The sequence below is a fragment of the Panulirus ornatus genome, chromosome 72, assembly GCF_036320965.1.
Source record: "Panulirus ornatus isolate Po-2019 chromosome 72, ASM3632096v1, whole genome shotgun sequence".
NCBI classification, from domain to species: Eukaryota; Metazoa; Arthropoda; class Malacostraca; order Decapoda; family Palinuridae; genus Panulirus; species Panulirus ornatus.
In genome coordinates, this window is record NC_092295.1 from 6,817,617 (window position 1) to 6,839,874 (window position 22,258).

General features: G+C 43.5%; 1 protein-coding gene across 4 annotated transcripts in view; it reads right to left on the reverse strand.

Annotated features, from left to right (window-relative positions):
* The window catches only part of LOC139748115 (sodium- and chloride-dependent glycine transporter 2-like), a 45,855-nt gene extending 24,664 nt beyond the window's left edge, over positions 1 to 21,191 (reverse strand). The window contains exons 1-2 of one of the 4 annotated variants that reach the window (XM_071660780.1): positions 21,079 to 21,155; positions 2,478 to 2,723 (exon numbers count right to left, since the gene is read on the reverse strand). The gene's annotated coding sequence lies outside the window, so the exon portion shown is untranslated. Of the gene's footprint in view, positions 1 to 2,477; positions 2,724 to 11,887; positions 11,988 to 18,003; positions 18,105 to 21,078 lie in introns of those variants that run through there. The other 3 variants (XM_071660777.1, XM_071660778.1, XM_071660779.1) reach the window with 3 other exon arrangements.
* Between the last annotated feature and the right edge of the window lie 1,067 nt (positions 21,192 to 22,258).

A 22,258-nucleotide genomic window follows, 5' to 3' on the forward strand; every position in this document is an offset into this window, starting at 1 on the left:
TCCACCTCATCGAAACCCTGCTGCACCAACTCTCTCCCACCTCGAACCCATGTCCTCACTTCCACGTAGATTAAAAGATTGCCTTGACAGCCATCAAGACCAGATGGCTGGACTCTAGGACAACAGTCTCGGCCTCTGAAGGGAAAGTTCTTCCTATCCTAGACACCGGGAAGAAGATATCCTTCCCATCTTCGAGAGCAAGCACGAGGGAACATCCGACCCATCCTATAACCAAGCAAGAGGGGACATAATACTCATCTTAAACACCAATTTTGGATAATCTACCCACCCTACTCACCAGATAAGTTGGAAAATCCTACCAATCCTAGACACCAACCAGAAGGGGACGCACTACCCAACATAACCATATAAACATCATGTCTCACTCATGAACCAATGGCTCAAATCATCTACTGTACATGAAAAAAATGAACCTGTTAGCTTCGATTGGTTGAATGCCTCGAAGATTTGGGATTAGATTCCTTCGCTGCTGCCTAAATACATACCGACAAATCTCAAACTGAAACAAACACTCAAGATTAAAAAGACCCGATACCTTACGAAAGCAGTGTCATATATTTTGATGACAACCAGTGCAGATAAAGTCGAAACTTATTTCACTTGAATAGTCTTATGATTCATGGGTTTCGCAGTACAATCAATTCTATCTCAAAGTAACTTAGGCGAATGTCTAGAATTGCGCAGCCCCAGTTACAGGACAATACATACAAACACTTGAGCAGAAACTCTTTAAATCAAGATCTTGGTCTTTGTTTCCATGCGACTCAATGGTTGCAAATTCGCGCTAACAGGGAAGCCCCATCGTCCTCAAGTGCTGATCGTAAAAAAGAACTAGAAATATACAACAGAAGACTTTGAGCAACCTCTCAATATCACTCGGTAGAAACAAAGAAATATTACCAGAGCGAAGGATTACATACAGCGCCAACCTTCAGCAGACCAGCAATATAACTCGCCTGCATACCTGTAAGAATACCCCGGAAATCGTGACCCCTCATCTCGTCCACAGGTATTGTTCTGTTCATTCCGTTGCTGGTGGGACGACTCGCAACAATACGGTCTCGCCCAGTTTCATGTATTCACCAAATCTGGTCGAATCTCAGTGACTATACAACGAAACTTCAAAAAAGAAGTCTGTCAACAAATGGACTAAACTTAGATGGGAAAAATCTCTCAAAGTTCCAATAGATTTTGTATGTAGATGTCCCACTTTCATTTTCTTTCCTCAGTCTGTGATTATACCCTCCAACTTGGTCAAATATTACAAATATATCTCGGTAATTATGAATGTTTCCAAGCGTTCCATAAGGGGATTGTACGTCAAACACCTCTTCCCTTCTTTCTATAAATGTTATTGATTTTGTCAGAGCAGATTCGAAAATGTCACCACTTTCTTGTGTCTCGCTCCGCGTCCCATTACGCCCTGACATCCTTGGAATTTATGCACAGTGGCACCATCTGTTAACGTTGGCAGGGATCTGTACCTCCCTTAACATTCTGCTGTGTGCGTCCGGTGTGTGTGCGTGTGTGTGTGAATGGGGGGGGGGGGGCTTTCTCGCAAAGCCTTAAATTCAGGAACTGGCATCTTTTGTGGCAGACGTGTACACAGTACAATGCCTATATAATAACTTCCCTACACCTCCACATATTCCGCCTCCACCCTACTCTTTTGTAGTTCAACTGTTCATAATTGCATTTCTCTCCATTGCCAACCCTTTTGACTCGTATCGGTTCAATAAGCTATCATCATCATTACGGACATCCAACACAACCACAAATGTTAGTTTTCAGATTGTATTATCTACCATAATGCAACATACTACTGTATTTTTACTTAAAAACACTTCCCTTCTATGCATGGGGCAGACTCGTGTACATTATATTCGAGTGTGTATTAAACCCCTCTTATCTAAATCACATGCAAATACATCATAGTATACAAGGAAAACTAAGAATTATCCTTTTACAATGCTTCCCGTATATCTGTCCAAGGCCAGCTTCGGAAATTTCACACTGGTAGAAAATGACTTCTATGACTGGAAACGAAGCTAATACACGTCATTATAGGAGAACCAATCACAGCGCAGTGTTAGGTAGTACTCCATGACATCACAGAACGCAAAGTAAAAACATTGAAGGTCAACCAGTCACAGCCAAAGAGCAGCAGCAGGTATGCTATGACGTCAGTGTCAGACAGCCAATCAAGGCTCGGGCAACAGGTATGAAGAATTCGACAACCAATCACGTTTTGGCCATGTAAAACACCATGACGTCACTGCTGGACAAGAGAGCTTGATCGAACGCATTGCCTCGTCTTACCAGGCAAGTTTTCTACTTACTCTAGTTACAAGGTCTGGTTACGCCCTCAAGCTATGTCAGAGCGGAGACCATGCAATGCGGGTAGCGACGGTCCAGAGAGAAAAAGACATAAGCGAGGCCTTCTGCTGGCGGCTCACCTGGGAAAGAGTCTGTCAGCGTCCTGCGTGTTGCTGGGTGTTCCCCCACAGCCTTGGTAGATTGGCTATGGCTGCGCTGCACATGCAAAACGCGAAGGCGAGAAAGAGAAGACAGGGGTGGAGGAGTGGGTTGACAAGATTGCCGCGACCAGGATACGAACCCATGCGGGCTCGACCCCCCGGCGGCCCGTGAATACGTCACGGTCAACAGCGCTAACTTTCACTCCAAGGTCGACCAGCCAGCAACTGTAAGGTGCAAGAGAGCAAGGAACAAGTACAGCAAGATGAAAAATGGAGGGACAATGAACTCGTGAAAACGATATGGATAAGACGGGAAAAAAATGTGTTTTTCTTTATTCGTCACAAGTAAACTGCCAGTTTTAAGGAGAAGCTTATCAGGGTGAGGGATTCAGAGAGTAGAGTTGTAGAGGGAGATATAGAAGTGGCCGAGGAACCGAATAACAAATTCAACAGTTTTTATAGTGAAAAAGACTAGAACCCAAACACCAGCAGGATAGCATGGAAAGGTCATAAAGCGCTGTTATATCTGGAAATGACAGACGGAGTACTGAAGGATCTTGACCCATAAACGTCCTTATGACATTTCACCAAATATGCTGGAAATGTGAGAAAGTACATTTATTATGCAGAGTTAGAGGCGAGAGCTGGAAGCTTTATATCATCGCATCGCAGAACACAGAAGAGTGACAGGTGACCTGATCACCACTTTTAAGTTTCTAAATCATGTTTAGGATACAGATAGCACAGAGCTCCCCGAAATACTAAGGGATAAAACAAGTAGAAGCCCATAACATGAAATTAAAGAAGAAACTTATTAAAAGGAATGCATAATAGTAGTGTTATAGTAAGAGTAATGGAGGTATCATTGATGATGACAATACATATGTTTAAAAAAGATTTAGGATCAAGATCATGAAAGAGATATGGGCTCCACGATTGTACAACATTGCATGCAATACAGGTAGACAATTATATGCTACTGAATAAAGATTCTTCCATAAGGAGAAAGGAAAACCGTATACCATTAATTGTACATTACGGGGAAGGAGTTGTACGCTCGTGGTGCCCCACGTGTGTATGTTTACGTGTTGCATAATCAAGGCGTTGTCCTTCATGGTCCTGGACGTCGGTAAAGCGGGTTGTCAGTTTCCCGGTAATTTCATACGTACCCAGTGGGCGAACAAAGCTCCACCCACAATCACACCCCTGTAGAGCAGGTTCACCCATGCAATTTTGTGTGCGTGTGTGAAGACTCGACACCCTATGATGCACGACGATCCGACCTTGAGTTCGACGATATAACCCTAATGAACTAGAGTTCCGACCCTTCTGAACAGTACGACCCTTGAACACTATGTTCCCGTCCTTAAACACGACGGTACAAACCTTAATAAACATGTATGACTACAACCCTTGACTACACGACAATACGTCCATCGGATGCGATGACTTGGTCTTAGGGGGTCAGATCGAAGGCCACGTTATTATTCCCACGTGTCGAACCATTATACTCAAGGCTGTATCCTAACTTTCTTTTCTCTCCCTAAATGCCAGGTCCTGTATCCTTGTGATGAGGATGATTAGTTATTGATACACTGATGGTCTACTGTATAACGGCTCTGTGGTATGTACCTACTCCAATATTTGTTGTATTGCAAACATGTGGTTTACCACGACCATCGTGGATGTGCTACTAATGTCTAATCGATTCAACCTAATTACACAGGGAATATTGAAAACATCTTTTTTGGTCGACCAGCAGAAGCAACAGCAGCAATATCGCAACATACACCACTTTCTCCTTCATACATCATGACTCCACTAACACTCGAATCTATGTGTAAACACTTGGATAAGGGTGGCTGAACACACACTTATGCTTCGAGTGTGTGTGTGTGTGTTGAAGTCTTCTCGGGCAGTAACCATTGAAGACTATGGACGCTATGACGACCTATTCTGAGAAGGGAAGGTCGCGTCATCCATAACTTCCACGACCTCCACTTTCACTCCTACCACCACCTTACTCCACCTTTCACCACGAATGCAAATATGACAGCCACAATCCCCTTACTTTTTACTACCACTGCCACTGTCGTTACCACTAACACCACTAACAAAAGCACTCCACAATTAAGAGAATATCTCTACCATTATTCACAACAGTAAGATTGCTCTAATGGCTTTCAAGTGAATCATATTTGTTGACGGGGCTGCACTGGTGTTACGATGCCTAGGTGATACTGGCAGTACGATAACTGGTTCATAAAGGATGGGAGGTACACCTTGTGGCAGAGTTGGTGAATGCCGCTGCCTGGAATCATTTCCTCGCAAACCTCACTGCTTGTGGGGCCACAGGTGTCGTGGCCCAGAGGTGTCGTTTAAAGTTCAACTTTTTGATAACTCTGCTCACGATGTTTTCGAATCGGTGTCACTAACTGGCTACAAACAGCCCTGTACACCCATCCAACAATCTAAACAGCCTTGTACGGCACGGCATCACCCATCCAACTGTCCACACTTCCCTGGACGGTTCTGATCGGTTCAAACACAGGACCAGATTTTGATTCGTCCACAAAACATTTTACAATACCTTGGATGGCTTTATTATTGGCAAGACACACACTGACAGGTTTTGCTGGCCGAGTTGGAAAGTACCTTTCCAACGAGGCTGGTGGCTTCTTACCCCGACAAAGTCGAGAGGCCTCCTACACATAACTCCAACTTTCCAATTGGTGTCTCAGATGAATGTCAATCTCCGCCTCCTCCTCCTCCTCCTCCTGGTTACCTAGAGAAGCTTCGTGACCACAACCATCACCCTAACTTCCACAAGTCGAGGAGAGTAGTGGGTATTCTCTCTACTGACCTACACTACATGCAGTCGAACGTAAAGATCATAAGAGGCGCTCGCCATGAAATCGCCAGATAAACTCGTTTTTCCGTGATCGAGCAAATTCCATCAAATAATGGCATTATCTATTTTTTTTCCCCCTCAGACTTTTTCGAAGACCAAGATAAACAAAGTACAAATATCCCTAAATTATTAAACCATAAAATATAATGTCGTTTGTCCCTGGCCTGATATATATCTCTAATAACCTTACCAAAATTTTCCTACGTCTGTTTTGACCTTAAGATCTTTCCACGCTACTTACAGAAAAGGAGCGCATAGGATCGAATCCTGGTGGCGGCAGTTGATCCACAGTCAAAAGCTGTTCATCCACCCCTTATGGTTGGTTGAATAATTGGTACCTGGTTCAGGGTAGGATATGTGTATATATATATATATATATATATATATATATATATATATATATATATATATATATATATATATATATATATATGATGGCGACCTCAATAGCCCGTGCCTTCTCAGAAAACAAAGACTTGTCACTGGCAATTAAATTTAACTGCAAAGGGTATGACTAATTACCATGGCATGACCAACGTTTTCTCCAACCACGAACAGCGCCGTTGATTTGATCCCAAGCTTTGGTAACGAACACTTATGAACCTTCACAGAGGAAATTCTTCTTGAGGTGTGTCCATCATGAGTACTCCCGTCATGTGCACAACACCTCCAGCTGCCTCTCCCATCGTCACCCGTCTGGTCAACTTTCAACTCCCGAGGTTACTACAAAACTTGGGGAACCCCCATCGCCCACTCGCCTCTCGTAAAACAGCCTTCTGAATTTAATGGCAAATTAGATTTGTCGGTTGTCGTCTTGTTAGTCCCTGAGATGCTCCTGCAGCTTTGGAGTTTTTCTCGACACAGGAGTAGGGCAAAGTGGGATCCCTATTGGAAGGGGAAAGGACGTCGACAAAACCGTACTGCTTTTTATCCAATAGCGATGATACAGCCTCGTGGAGGCCGACCTCTCCCTATTGATCAACATGTAATCAGTCAGTCATGACAAAGCTCTTCTCGACGCTGACCTCTTCTTCAAAGCAGCGTTCCATCGTAATCATGTCCCACGAGGAGTCTCGACCAGAATGAATTAAGCTAAAATTGCGAAACAAACGATGTACGAAGCTGGTTACCTTCTGCACCTGGCCTAAGAGACCTGACCAGCTGACCTCGGTCTCTCCGATACGACCACCACACAACCTGACATCATCCATCCATTCCTGCCACCGCCACCTGACCACCACCCGTCCCCAGACCACCGCCACTTGTCCACTATCATCCTTGGTCACTTGACCACCTACCGTCCCTAAACCACCGCCAACGACACTTGATCACCTCCGTTCTAGACCACCATTGTCCCCACCTGTCCTCGGAGCCTGGCTCCCTCAGTCACCATATGCAGGTCAGCGAGGTAAGGCGCACGAGTCTCTTCCAGTGTCGGCCGCCTCAGCAACAAACAAGGAATAATCGTTTTACGCAACACTTGTGGCCGCCAGAAGAATCTCTCTCTCTCTCTCTCTCTCTCTCTCTCTCTCTCTCTCTCTCTCTCTCTCTCTAGGCATTACCAGGGCTGATCAACCTGGTTCCAATTCCCCAGTTTTCCAAGTACTAGTACACAGACGAGCATCGTAGCCAAGGTATCTCGAGACTCATTTCACCAGCACCACCACAGCCACCTCCCCCCCCCCAGTCCCCCACACTTGCCTAAGGCATTGCACCGTCCCACGCGCGAGCTTGCCACACACTACTGTCAACCTGGTTAAAGCTCTCAATTCGCTGCATTCTCTCAAACACAATCTGCCATCTATCTTTTTTTTTTTTACAATACCTCGGTTGTCCGCACCAAGCACATTATCCTCAGAACAGTATCAGTCTTGCAACTCGCAAGTGTCGTAACCATATTTATGAATCGTGAATGGCAATGATGTTTTAAAGGTAACGTTTCTAACCCACATCCACGCTAGGCTGTGGCAAATGTTACCATCCACTACGTTTGATATGGGTATCGTGAATTATGCGTTACACGACCCAACGAAGGCAGACGTGTATTTTCATACTGCCCGAAGCATTGCCTAGGGCAAGAGAAAGTAGCACGGGATTCTCGTACTGGGCGCACCCGCCTCATACCCTGCATGGCAGATACCTGTGGTCCAGGCCATGGATCACCACCATTACGGGGAACTGGGCCACAATTACCTGCATGAGTCATAGGGACAAGCGATCCTCAAATCTGTTTGCAAATACGGTGTGGATGGAAGGGTGTTATTAACAGGTGGTCAGTTACTGCGGGAGAGAGAGAGGGGCCAGTGATCGATGCGGATGGCTTGTGATTAAAAATACCTAAGAGGCTGTTGCAGAGTGTGTGTGTGAAAGTGAGTGGCTAACCATGATCGCTACCAGAGAGACTATATCAAGGTTCATTCGAAGCTTCCGAAATGCAGCCGGGGGGTTTTAAGGTAAGGTTGAGGATTCATAGACTACAGTCGAGGGTTCAGAATTTAGTCGAAGCTTCAAATGTGTAACTGGAGGAGACTGTTCGCAGTTCAGTCTAGGTTTAAGATGTGCCGTACAGGGAAAGCTTCAGAAATAGCATCATCCAGGACGATCACTACAGAATATTCAGGCTACTAACCTGGACGGACAGCTTTCAAACTTATGATGATAAAACAACAACAAAAAGTGTCATCTTTCCCTGGTTTCCATGTCATCAGATTTCATTCAGAGGTCAGTCTCAAACCTTATTTATCAACAAGTAACATTACATTTGATATCCTTGAACTGAGGATATAATGTTTAATAATCAGTTCTCTGACACGATTCTTTTGATACTTACTAATGAGTAGTGGCATTTAAGGAGCTGCCTTGAAAGACCCCAGACGGAACGATGCACATTTGTCTCATTCTTACCTCACCATGAATCACAGGAAAAAAAATGTTTTATACCATAAAATGCACATCACATGTGTAGGTTCGATTAGATAAAATGCTTACTGTTCCAGTCTCTTTTTTCCCCAATTCGACACTACTACGGTATATTTCTTACACAGGGGCCATTTCAAGTAAGTTAGCAGTGGCTGTTGTAATCCCAGTTTAACCACCTGAGCGTGACGGTTCGAACCCTTGAACACAACGTTAGGAACCTTGAAGACAACGGTTCAAACCCTTGAACACAACGGTCCTAAGTGAAACACAACAGTATTAAAAACCTTAAACGGCAGAAAGACTTTGAACTCATGACGGCAAGACTGAAACGGCGACCAAGCCACCTCACCTGGATAAACACATCATTGTTCCACGATCTTGCCATAGTGCTCAAGGAGTTGATCCACACCGGTTGAAACAATTTAAGTGTTGAAAACTCGAGTGAGGGACTGGGTTGGCGGAGTCAGCTTCAAAAGAAAACAAAGTCATAACCAGATCAATAAATTTCTTAACAGACTTTCATCTACTTTGCAGCCCGTCCTTCTTCTACCTCAAAGAAGTATGATTAGAAGTCTTTAAGGTACTTAAAATTCTTGAGGTTTATTGTTTTCCTGCCTTTGAAGGCTACATCATCAGTTAGGCATTTCCTCTCAGCATCACAGAACGCCATCCTTGAACACCGCGTCATTCAGCGTTCTGCCAAAGACGCCTTCCTGTAATGCATCCTTTACGCAGAGGTCTAACAACAACACAAGGTCCTGCGTCCCAGGAACTGTTTCTGTTGTCTCAGGAGTTCTTTGGTCATGCCCCCAGTCCTCCACCTGGTAATGGCGATGCACCTAGATCAAACCTAATTCTCTTAGTCCTATTCCGGTTCATCTTAATCTGCTTCTAGTTTAGAAATAAACTACCCCAGTGACGTCCCTAGTGTTCACTCGCGATCACAACAAAGACCACAGAATAATAACTTTACGAAAATGATAAACATTGAAGAGCCACATCAAGAAAAAACATTACAAAGATAACATGCTACACATCTCAGTCATGCTGCCTCTCCCGTACCACATCATTGCTTCACAAAAAGACTCGTCGTCTCTCTCGAGCACTCAAGGCTGGCCAGGAACGCCGAGGGGGCCTAGGTCCTGCCAAAAGGATCAGGCATGATATCGCTCTCCTCGCACATCTGCTAGTGTCTGCAGCCACCACACATGCCGTGCAGAGAGCCGCCTTTGTACCTGATGTGTGAAATCAACGATACGAGACTCTGAAGTTTGGTTCGAATCTGTTCAGACACCTATCTAGCCTAACATAGTTTCCAGGGGAATATATTCTGAAGCCCCTGCCTGTCTATTCATAACTCATGGTTGGATTTAGCGTGTTAATGCAAGATTTACAGCTCTGAATATTAATCTGCCGCTGGACGATAGATAATTCCAAAGTCTCTCCGACAGAAGACGATAAATGATTATATATATATATATAATATATATATATATATATATATATATATATATATATATATATATATATAATCCCTGGGGATAGGGGAGAAAGAATACTTCTCACGTATTCCCTGCGCGTCGTAGAAGGCGACTGGGAGGGAGGCGAGCGGGGGCCTGGAAATCCTCCCCTCTCGTTTTTAATTTTCCAAGGGAGGGAACGGGGGGGAGGGGGGAAGTGAGGATATTCCCTCAAAGGCTCAGTCCTCTGTTCTTAATGCTACCTCGCTAACGCGGGAAATGGCAAATAGTACGAAAAAAAAAAAAAAATATATATATATATATATATATATATATATATATATATATATATATATATATATATATATATGTGTGTGTGTGTGTGTGTGTGTGTGTGTGTGTGTATATATATATAAAGAAAGTGTGACATGTATACTTCCTCACTGTAAAATGTTTGTTAAGGCTGTTCGAAAAATGAATTTAGTATCCCTCGTCCGTCCGATACGCCTACACATATCCTTGGTGTCGCCAGACAAACCTGTAGTGCCACTACACATGTCCTACACATCTCGTGTCGCAAGACAAACCTGTAGTGCCACTACACATGTCCTACACATCTCTTGTGTCGCAAGACAAACCTGTAGTGCCACTACACATGTCCTACACACCTCTTGTGTCGCCAGACAAACCTGTAGTGCCACTGCACATGTCCTACACACCTCTTGTGTCGCCAGACAAACCTGTAGTGCCACTACACATGTCCTACACACCTCTTGTGTCGCCAGACAAACCTGTAGTGCCACTACACATGTCCTACACACCTCTTGTGTCGCCAGACAAACTTATAGCTCCGCCACACCATCCCCACATATACTACATTGCCACTGAGCACTGTGCTCATGGTCATGGAACAGATGCCTCACTCTACTACCCTCGAATTCACATATTCGAAACCCGTGAAGCAAAGGATTCACAGAGAGTGGAGAGGATACCTGCCGTAAGGGCGTACAAAACGTAAGGGAAGGAGGGATTTGAAGGGCTTACGGGTAGGGGAACGCTGGTGAAGCAGGAGACGGAGGTGCTTTGACAGGCAGGAGGGCGTAACACAGTCTCTACAAAGGACAACAACAAGTCTCGCACGAGTAAGGTAGGCATCAGCCCTAACACAAGTATTGTGATGATGGATTCGCTTGGCGGAGTGGGTTAATGACGTGTTCCCCAACACGTCCTAGAAACTTTCAGGACCGTCCCACTGATATCCTTTAGGGCAATCTCAAGGTCTTTATCACCAGGGGGTCATCCTCCCCTATCCATGTGTTCAGAGTGGTTCTATTCCTCACCGAGAATAGAAGGAAGTCCTCTCCTCACTCCATTGTTTCTAGAGATATTAACCTAAATTAATCGTCCAGGGGAGTCTCCCCTGGACATACAATAGTCACACAGGATCATCCCGTATCATCAATCGTCCCAGGATGTCTTCCCCTACTAAAGGTCGAATCAAGAATCCTCCCTCACCCCGCCTGTACTCAGTCGTCGCAGGAGGATCTTTTCCCATCCAAATTCAGACGTTCATCAAACACCCAGAATCACTTAAGGGATCGCTTCATCACCTAGATCATCGAGGGAATGCCTCCTTCGCCTAGAATCACCATGAGGCCTTCCGACACAAATCATCGTCACTTCCACTAGTACATCAGAATCAGTCTTAGTGCGACCATGTATCCACCGCCACCGTAGATGTGGAAGAACTTAACCAAACAGGTACCGTTGGTGTTAGAGAGATTAACCGTCATCTGGTAAATGCGACAGGAAAAATGAGGACAATCATGTCAAGGTCTATCACCTATACTTTATCAAGTGACAAAACACTCGAAGATCGGACAGATTTTCTAATAAAGGTAAAAGTTGATATAGCCTTCTTATCACCTGTTTTATGACGTATTCTTTATCAACAGAAAGCAGATATAAAATGACAAGAACGATGGTGGTATAAGAGGATCTCTTGGCTTTTAACCTGACTCTCTACTGTCATGTTAAAGGCCAAGGCTATCATACCCTAGGGTAGTGCCTCAATGTTCAAGGTTAACATCTAACTTTACCTGTTGGGGAAGAGTGAAAACTTTGCTTGCTCAACACCTGTCCGGCCTCGCGAGAAGTTCCACACGACAAGTCATTAAGAGCTGAGAGCCACTGTGGGACTGACTTATGAAGGCTGCCTCAGGTCGTATATATAACAGGGAACGTGTCAGTCGCTACCAACCTTGAAGCACAGGCGTCTAGCAACAGGAAATCCTGGAGGACGCGTTGGTAGGCGAGGCCGTAACGACACACTATCAATGTCCTTTTAAAGACGAAAGCCTAAGGAAACTAGCATTTCTTCTATTAACTACTTCAAAATGCCACTAATGAAACCGATGTATCAGACAAGTTCTAGTTTCTATGCCGTTAACACAGAGCTTTTAAGAAGTATTTTTTATCGGTTACAACATGACCGGAAGCGCAACACTACCAGAAATGGGCAACCTCCCTTTTAACGTAACTGGGAAATATTAGAACACTGAATAACTAGTAATTAGCCTCATACAGAGTAAGACAGGTTATCAGTAAAGGGAAAGTCAAGTAGTCATCATTTCAGGAAGTACAATTGAAGTAATTCTGATTATGTCATGTGGAACAAAATTTAAAAGTGATCATTAATGTTGGGAAGATTCATATTTTGATAAAATAAAGGTCTTAAAGGAATTATTTGTATCAGGTAATTTACAGTGAAATTAGTCATGATAAAAGACCTGTATATATAGGGGATGATTATTTGACTAACCAATGCAGGAAAACCTCCATGGCACCCGCCCACACACTTAGCTTGAGGACGAAGAGTAATTTACGTCCACTTCGAGTCTAGGATTACACCTGCCCCTACATATCTAACTTACCAAATCTTCCCGTCTTCAACTTTTCAAGTGGCTACACTTCAGAGGGCAACGCCCAGAATACGTCCGTCTGGTAATTATGTTGCGAATAATCGGTTAATCCCTCTGGGTGTTACTATGAGACAAACGTTCCGTTGAACGAGGCCCTAGTCCTGTTACCTGGGAAAAAACATGCTGGCATGATCGTTGGGTATGACAGCGCGACCTATGACCTAATCCTTCAATGATTTACACCAGGTTAAAAGCCAGGCAATCATACATACGTGCCGCACCCTCTGCCAAAGTGTCGTAACGAAATGCACACGAGGACATGTCCGTTTCCTGTGTATCGCCAGTTCGTTACGCAGTTTCATCCCCAACCCCCTCAGTAAGACCATGAGTACGTATTCCTAGATAGTGTCATCGCGCCCAAGGATCGTACCGTCGTACACACATGGTTCGCTTATCACCGAGGCCAAGGGTCGTACCGTCGTATCCATGGGCCGACCCGTGGCACCCAAGGTTGTACCATCATAGTTAGGATCCGTACCATAGTGTTCACCCGCTGTACCATCTTAACCATGGTACGTTACCACTGATCCCCAAGGGACTTGCCGTCAGACTCATGGTTTTACATCAACGGGAAACTACACCACAGTAGCCATCAAGGTAAACTCTTAAAACAACTTCATAAAATTCCTGAATGACTTCATCAAGTAACCCAGCCATAATGAGGGGGTGGGGGATGGAACTACGTAACGAACTGACGATTCACGGGAAACGGACATGTCCTCGTAACACTAACTCAAGAACACAAGTTCCAACTATCCAAACAGTTTTTCTTTACAATCAATTTTTCCACTGTCACACACACACACACACACACACACACACACACACAGATCTAGAAGTCATTCTTTCACCAACACCTAAGGGCGGATGAACAGCTGGGTTGACTGTAAACCTGCCACAAACCAGAGTTGGAACCCATGCACTCGACCCTGGGCGACGTAGTGAATGCGTCACGGTCACGTTAACCGCTTCACCACGGAGGACCATAACAGACCATAATGTGTATCTTACAACCTTTCCGAACACCTACGCCGAACGTCATGGGGGTTTCCTTTCCGTGATTGGCTGCCACATGTACATAGTTATCTGGGTCAGGAGTTCCACTATTCCTTCAATTAGTAACAACAGACAAGACGAGACACATAGATTAATCATAGATTACGATGCACACAACACCTTAATGACGACGACTCAACCTCTACAGTTCCACGATCAGATGGTAAAGTACGGCTGAGGTCGAACCATCCACACGGTTGTCGCACTCGAGTGATCACTAAACACAATGAAGGAGATAAGTTTATAGATATACATTTTCAATTCTGTTTACGATGGAGCTTGTTAGAATCGGCTCCGTATGCGGCTATCGAGCCAAGAGCGTATACGCGAACACAGGTATTTAATGGTCAGGCATTTAATAGCCATCCCCTGACTGACATTGAATAGGCGTCAAACTATTCCCACCAGAGAAGAGTATCAAGACCAAGAACAATCTGTCCTTGGGAATGAGACATTATCTTTCCCAAGCTAAAGTAACAATAGAATCAGAAATAATTGTGTGTGTTTGTGAGTGTGCATGACCTTGGCATGAGGCTGTCCTGTCGTCTGCTGATGAGGCTCTCGTCAGGAGACACAACAGTGACCTCTGCCAGTGTCGTTCCAACACTGAGCGATTGCTATGGTGGGATGACGTCAACACTATCTGACGGTGTATACGAGGCGTGGTGCACCGGCTGTCTACCCCTGGATGGATCGCATTATAGAGTCTAGGCTTACAAGCCTTGTAAGATTATTCAGCGCTCTTAATATATTAAGATATTTTAATTTGTCTTAATTTCAATAAAAAGAAATTATATATATGAACAAATACTATTATACTTTGCCGCTGTCTCCCGCGTTAGCGAGGTAGCGCAAAGGAAACAGACGAAAGAATAAATGAACATTAACGGGTCAGGTCACAGGATGATCCGCAAAACCCAGATGATGTACCACTTTGTTCGATCGATACACCGTTGTAATATGCAGGTCAACAAGCCACATTTAACAAAATATCACATCGAGCCACACGATTTACGATCTAAATGCATAATGAAGCTGGGTAAAACTCATGTCCTGGCAGCGTACGCACAGCGAGAGGTAGCTGTAGAGAAGGAAGAATCGTCTTGACCCTAAGAACGTGTTTTGTACTTTACGTCCTCAGGAAGAAGGCAACAGACTCCCCAGCTCCAGTCGCCAAGATCACAAGGTCATTTTTCTTCCCCATCTCGAGACCAAACACCTAACCACCACCAGGGCCGTCATGACCAACGAGTGGCACTAAATTGACTACGACCACGACATCCACAGAACGACAACTCAGGCCCTCAGGTAGAACGATGTAGTCTCCCAGAAATACCACAATCCCTCGCCCCCAACCAGGTGCAACAGCTCAGTCTCCCGTGAGCACGACAACTCGGCCTTACATGACTACGACGACGCAAATGATCGTACTGAAGGAATTAAGATTCGTCTAATTTTTTCTTTAGTCGTCCTGTGCACCAAGTCGTCGACCCCGAGTGATTCAAACCTTTTGCGTGGTTTACAAATGAGCAACATTGACGGTTTTAACATCAGCTCGGAAGCTAAAACATAACAGGAGTACATAAGCAAAGAGGTTGATACTGCGTCACATACAAATATTAAACTAACTCTTAACAACCTTACCTAAACGGGTCATTTCCGTACTATACTTCCTGTCAGCACTACCAATGACGACATGTCGTGACTACCAACTTAACAGTGAACTAAACTTTTCCCAACATGAAAGAAAATCTTAAAATGACAGGCAGTAATTGTAAGTAAAAATGCTCGTTAAGCAACGACGTTAATTAACTTAGAAATTACTTGGATTAACTTTACGAAGTTTTTGACAGAATAGGAAACTTGGAATGAAAGGCTTAAGCGAAACAGGCCAGGCATCGAACCAGGATCATGGCTGGCAAAAGTAAATTACCGTACATCTGGTATAAAGTCATTGCGGGGTAACGATGAGTTTCATTAAACATCGGCGTCAGAAAAGGCGTTGCGATACACTAAACTGATATGCAGGATCACACCCACAAACCTAAACGTGTACACACATCTGCTTAGGGAGAGCACAGATGTTTGTGTGTGGCCGGCGATATACATACACACACCTGTGTACATCATGAAAAGGGACAGGCTCATGATGAAACCCAGTGCTAAACGTACACAGACGCGCACAACCAAGTACATGGTTTACGGGATCCAACCCGAACAAAGGAAAAGGACTGAGAATGGAACACGGGGGAAGGAGGACTGACAGCACAGTAAAGCTCCAGGATTATAAAGGTCTTCGAAAGGCATTGTCACCACAGACCATAAGAATCATGTCAGAAATGATGCAAAGTATTGTCATGGTTTCAAAGTGAAGATATTGTGGAATTTGACAGTAACCAAAAGTTTGAAAAGCTGCATTATAAAGTTCATGATTGGAGTAGGGGGAAAGATACCCACACAAGCATAGAACTCACCATGCTACAAAGATCGTATCCCTTACACAAAGTCCAAATTACTCTCTATCTCCACAACACATACTATAAAACAAACCTTTGGATACAATCCCACACCCCTTTCTGCTAAACATGTTCAGGCAAAAAAAATGGAGCTTCATAAGCAACTGAACTTGAAGGCTGGGAATAATAACTGTATACTCGATCTATTACAGGATTACACGTTCGTAGAAAACCAACAAACCAGTTCCTGAACTAGACTTTGGACTGAGTCACACAGAACAGAGTGCTTTAATATTGGACTGTTGAACCTGTAACCCACAAACTGCTTGAAATAAGACATCAGAAATATTTGTACACACACACACACACACACACACATACACACTGCGTCATGATCAACGTAGTATAAGGAGTATAACGTATTGTTTCACTGAATCGTGAAAAATGAGTTAATCAGTATCACAGATGAAATGATATAATGATATACATACAAAACAATAACAATTATAATGATAATATATTAGTTTTGTTTTTGCTTCAGTACTATATGATTCACGGATCATCAAGCAGCCGCAGCTTGTGGCTGGACCATATATATTCAACCCCTCAAGTGTGGCGTTTGAAGTCGCCATACTTTACTTCAGAAAACGCAGGCAGGAGTTTCAAGGGTAAACGCAGTAGTTTAGAAATGGCCCACCATTCAGGACATTTTATTTGCCAACATCTTTCACTAGGGATGAAGACCATCAGGCGATGCTGTCATTGAAGAGACCAACAACAGGGTGGTAGTTATGACCTTCATCCCTGTGTAGTCGAGCAGTAAACCTACAAACGAATTTCTAACCCATAAACGCTCAGCTGATCAGCAGTATTGCTTGGTCTTAACTTCCACATCTCAGACTACAAATATAAAATATACGATTATGAAAAGGTAATAAAAGCGTGTTAGACATTTTTAAGCATGAAAAATGAAGCATACGAGGAAATTGCCATCAACAAATGAGTCAAAAACAACAGTACTGCACAATGAAAATATGATGAAGTGTCTGTGCCGTTGCTATGAACCTTGATGGTTGTAGGAAAAGAATGTCAGTGGCGAGTCACTTCCTGTCCGATATCGAGGATCAACACCAGTATAGACAGTCGAGGAAGGTCATCACAACAACAGTAACCTCTTTTTACCGACTGGTTCAATTCTTTGTGATGAATAGACTTGCTTCGGATTTCCTTTTGCTGGATCTGAGGGTTTCCCCAACAATGATTCGAAAGAACTAAAGCGATTTTGAGGGTGACACGAACGTGATCGTGTAACGTGAACAAGGTTCAAGCCCTTGAACTGTACGATACGACCCTCTTGTATGATGACCTGATCTTTGACATGACGCTTGAAGGTCATGTCGAAGACCAGGATCGTATCGTCGTGCTTAAGGGAATTCCAAACGAGTAATGGAGGGTTTCACATGAAATTTGAGGCCCTGACATATCATTCGTTAAGAAATGTTTAATTTCTATCTCAGTTTGCTGTCATTCTGATCAACATCCACATTATCTACTCTATATAAAAATAAAATTACGGTACCCAGCGCACTCCCCTCCACACATTTTCCTGCAGTATCAAACAACAAGCGCGAGATCGACCTTGGCGTCATTTCAACTTCAGCGATTCTAACAGGTCGCTCTTTGGGTGCTATACTAGTACATGCTCCTACGTGTAACACTTACTAAGCTCATGCAATGGCGAGTGTGTGTCTGAAGTGTTGTGCACCACAGCAGGATGTGAACTCTGGCAGGTGAATGGCTTGCTCGGGCAAATGCTGCCGCCCTACTCAACAAACGACTCCAGGACACCAGCAGAGCAAATCAACGAACCATGTGTTCGACACGGTCTTGGTTCCTTCCAGCTCGAACTGTGCACTTCACGGTGTTTCACGACCTCATTAAGTCTGACTGGCCTAAAGATAAGGAAACTAAAGGCTAGCGCAACTGAAACCTATTACTACAATAGCAAAATCTTACGAATTATGAAAACCAATGCTAAAACCTTCAAACCGTCTAGTCTTGTGAGCTATCTGGGTATTAAGGACGAGTGGAGAGCAATTTCCCAGTTAGAGTTTATTCGAACATCGGTTTCGGTTCACCGAACCTCGAAGAGAATCCTGTTCCGATCAGAAACGATTTGAAGCTGGATAATGTGTTTCCAACATTACGCTTTGGGTTCGGAGAGGATACCTTTCCAACAAACTTGAGAACAGGCAAACCATCAGCTAAATGGCTCAATATATGGTAGTTTGCACCATAATAAATATCTTTGTATTTCCTCTGCAATATTTGGGAAAGAGCCCAGAGAGTTGTAGAGTCCTGTCTGCAAGGCAAGAGAGATATTACAAATCAGAACACGTAGACAAGTGTTTCACGGAAATAACGCGTCTTTGAATCACGTATTTACTCCTTTACACTCGTATATCTTGCTGTAAGGGCTGATGTATATTTTCTATCGATAACAGTAACAAAACTTGTAATCAAACCTCTGATTTGCGACTGAAAGTATTTGTACACAAGTCTGGCAGTGCAGGCACCTCAAAAGACTCTCTGCCACCCATCTTGACAACTGGTGTGCGCTGGCCTTACAACAAGACATACAAACGTCTCGTTGTAAACTTCAATTTTACTTAAGGAATGAAGTTGTCAAGTGACCACCCGTCCATAAACAATGCAAAATAAAAACTAAGCCCCATACACCGCAACCCTCTAATACGTAAACACTTTTTCCATTTTATGGATTCATGTATTCTGCGCTACACTGTAAGGTTTATCTCGTTGAACACGTGAATATGTAGAATTCGATTTGCGTTACAGGTGGAGTTCGTTTATCTCGTTTATCTTTGTCAGGATTTAACATATTTCATGGCCTCACGCCACAAACATCACTTCCCGTACATCATGGACGCTTTGCAGCTGTGTCAGAGAAGGAAGGATTCACAATGAAAGTACAAACTACCATTATCTAGTTAATTACATACTACTGATGTGAGGAGTGGCAGATGGTGTTCCCTTGTAACTTGTAGGCTGGATTTATCTTATAGTGTGTGTGTGTGTGTGTGTGTGTGTGTGTGTGTGTGTGTCGGACAGACATAAGGGGTCAGTCTACGTATGGGTGTAGGACATTCTGATCCCAACCAGTTTTACTACGCAGCGCAAGCACTCTTGGTCTTCCGTCTTCGTTTCTATGTGCGCTTTTTTTCCCTCGAGGCGCAGTTTGAACTCAAAGGCAGACGAATATGGCAATATGTATTCAATCAAATGGTCGACATGTTCCAGATACCTGACGACCAGGTGTAAGTAACGTTAGGGTCACGCCCACATCCCCTAAAGGCATTCACGGACGCATGAGGTCAAGATCAAAATGGACATCAGTAACCTAGATCAAAACCCTTGATAATACACCAAGATTACTGGACTATCTTGGAAATCCAAGTCGGCAAAGATATCTCGCACCTCATAGGATATTTGGATTAATGTTACTGGATCCCAGTTTAGGTCAAACTAAGACATCATTTGTACATTTAACAGTTATTATTGGTCTCATTACTTTATATGAATGATATAAATAAAAACCAGTGTCCATTACTGACAAAAACCAACATATATACCACAGCATTATAGCGACGCTTAATTAAAAGCATAAAGAACGGATCCTGAGGTTTGAAATAATGTTGAATTCAAAAACTACGAGCGCGAATGGATCAAGATGAATATGGCCGTCACAAAAAGGTCAAAGACGAAACCTCGAAGGAGAGTGAAAGGTCAGAACTACCAAACAATTTCAGAGAAGGGGACTGCGGACGGCTATCACCACCAGCAGCAGCTCAACACATTCTCTGTTCCGCAAGAGAATGAAATCCTTAATTCCCACAGATGTTTGTGGAAGCTACGTACACGCCTCCCAAACCCGAACGGAAGCCAGGACTGGTGTTGGTATCACATGAACGTTATCGAGTTACCGAACAAAGACACTTCGCCACCCACCAGACCTGCCAGACGTGCTTGATCATAGCTTTATGACCCCTTCGATAGTCATGGCCCGGCATTGGACTTCATCCTTGGGAATCAGTTGAAATGTTACCTAGGGTCACAGGGTCGTGCTCAGAAAGTGGATATGTGTTGATAATGATACTGAGTGCAAGCAATCATTCGGCTGACAATACACAGTTAAGGTATGAACTTCTCTAAGTGGGTGAATTTGCATAATCTTTTCACAGTCAACCCAATAGATATTTCCATATTCCTTTAAAAAAAAAAAAGACATTCCCTTACTTTTCACAGACTTTTCATATCTCATATTCATTTCATATTCTTAGAAAAAAATATCACAGATAAGTTTGGATGGAACAGGGCGATTTAGATTTGAAACATAACCGTCAGTATTCACAGCAAAATATAGACTACCAACATGGTACATCCTACAACAGTTTTTCCGATTCATTATTCGTCATTCGCTTCACCGGTCGGCTCGAACTCCACGGCTATGAACAGTTATGATATTTGATTTTCCATCCTTTAAAAAAGAACTGCAAGAATTATCGCTGAAAGATGAACAGCTTGAAGTTTTCACAGAATTTATATAATGAAAGAAAAAGTTCCACTAGTCACCAAGTTCACGAAAGAGACACAAAGGGTCGATTTCTCCACACACTCTTGGATTTTGCAAAACCATCAACTCCACATTTGGCCTACTGTCTATAGCACTCCCAAAATGAATTGGAAATCATTACGAAGGTTTTCTACAGTAACCCTTACCGTATATCAAATAAATAATGGTTGGCTACCTCCCAGAGAGAGTACTTTCACATACACTTCCGTGTAAAACACCACACACTGCGACCCCTTGCGTTACCTACCGCTTATTTGAGGCCACAGGTGAGGCGCGGAGTTTCCAGGAAGCGTTGTCGTACCGCGTGTTGACTGTGTCGTCGAACTAATCAGTATTTGCTTAAGTACTTTATGAAAATGAATTTGTTCAGTACACTTAACTGATATCCTTTCTACAGTCAGGGATTCAACTTGATAGATAGTTCATTCAGTTCGAAAGAGTTTGTTGTGTATATCGATGGTGACGACTTATTTGCAAGAATCTAGGAAGGTTTTGGTTATGCGAAGTCAACTGTTTTTCTGTTTTCCCTCAATAAGTACCGTATCAACATTCTCGTGTGAAGTGTTCTAATAAGTGACACATATTTCTTGCAAAATAACATGTCTCCAATTGTCTTGTCTATGATTAAAGAGTTATAATGTCTGGCAATAAGTACAACAAAGAGAGAAAATTTTACAATTCTGTTTTTGAGGAAGACGACGTACCTAACCTATCCTGATGATAAAGTTTATTCACTTCCTGCCGCATGGTGTATGTTATAGACTATTATGAACCACTTGCGGTGTATTAAAGTAACGATCCTGCTACGCCGGTAATGAACTGGTCCCACGATTCAGAATTACCATATGCTACAAGCCCACTTCTACGATGCGAAGCTGTCGTAAGGCATCGTACGCCAGGCAGAGGGGAAAGTAAACACTCGTCGTTATGGACTGAGTTCCTCTGTGTTCATGAACCATCGCAGACTTGTTGGGCGCCAAGTACTTAGGGCCTCCAGCTCCTGCGGCTACCATAATCTTGTCACATACCCAATAACGTCTCGAACATCAACATTTATTACTTCACCTTGTTTAAACGTCGCTTAAATCAAGTGATCGAAGAAAGACAGGTCTTCTACACGACCTTCCCGACACGCACCGACGCTCGATGCAAATTTAGCTAAGTTTCTATTCTTGGCTAGATTGCTGTTGTATCAGTGCAAGTTTGAGAAAATCAGGGAATCTAGAATCACCGACCAGATATGAGCGAGTGAAGCCTTATCTCGTCCATTCCTCGCTAACGAGGAGTATGGCGAATAAGTATAAAAGAAAGAAAAGAGGTTACGGG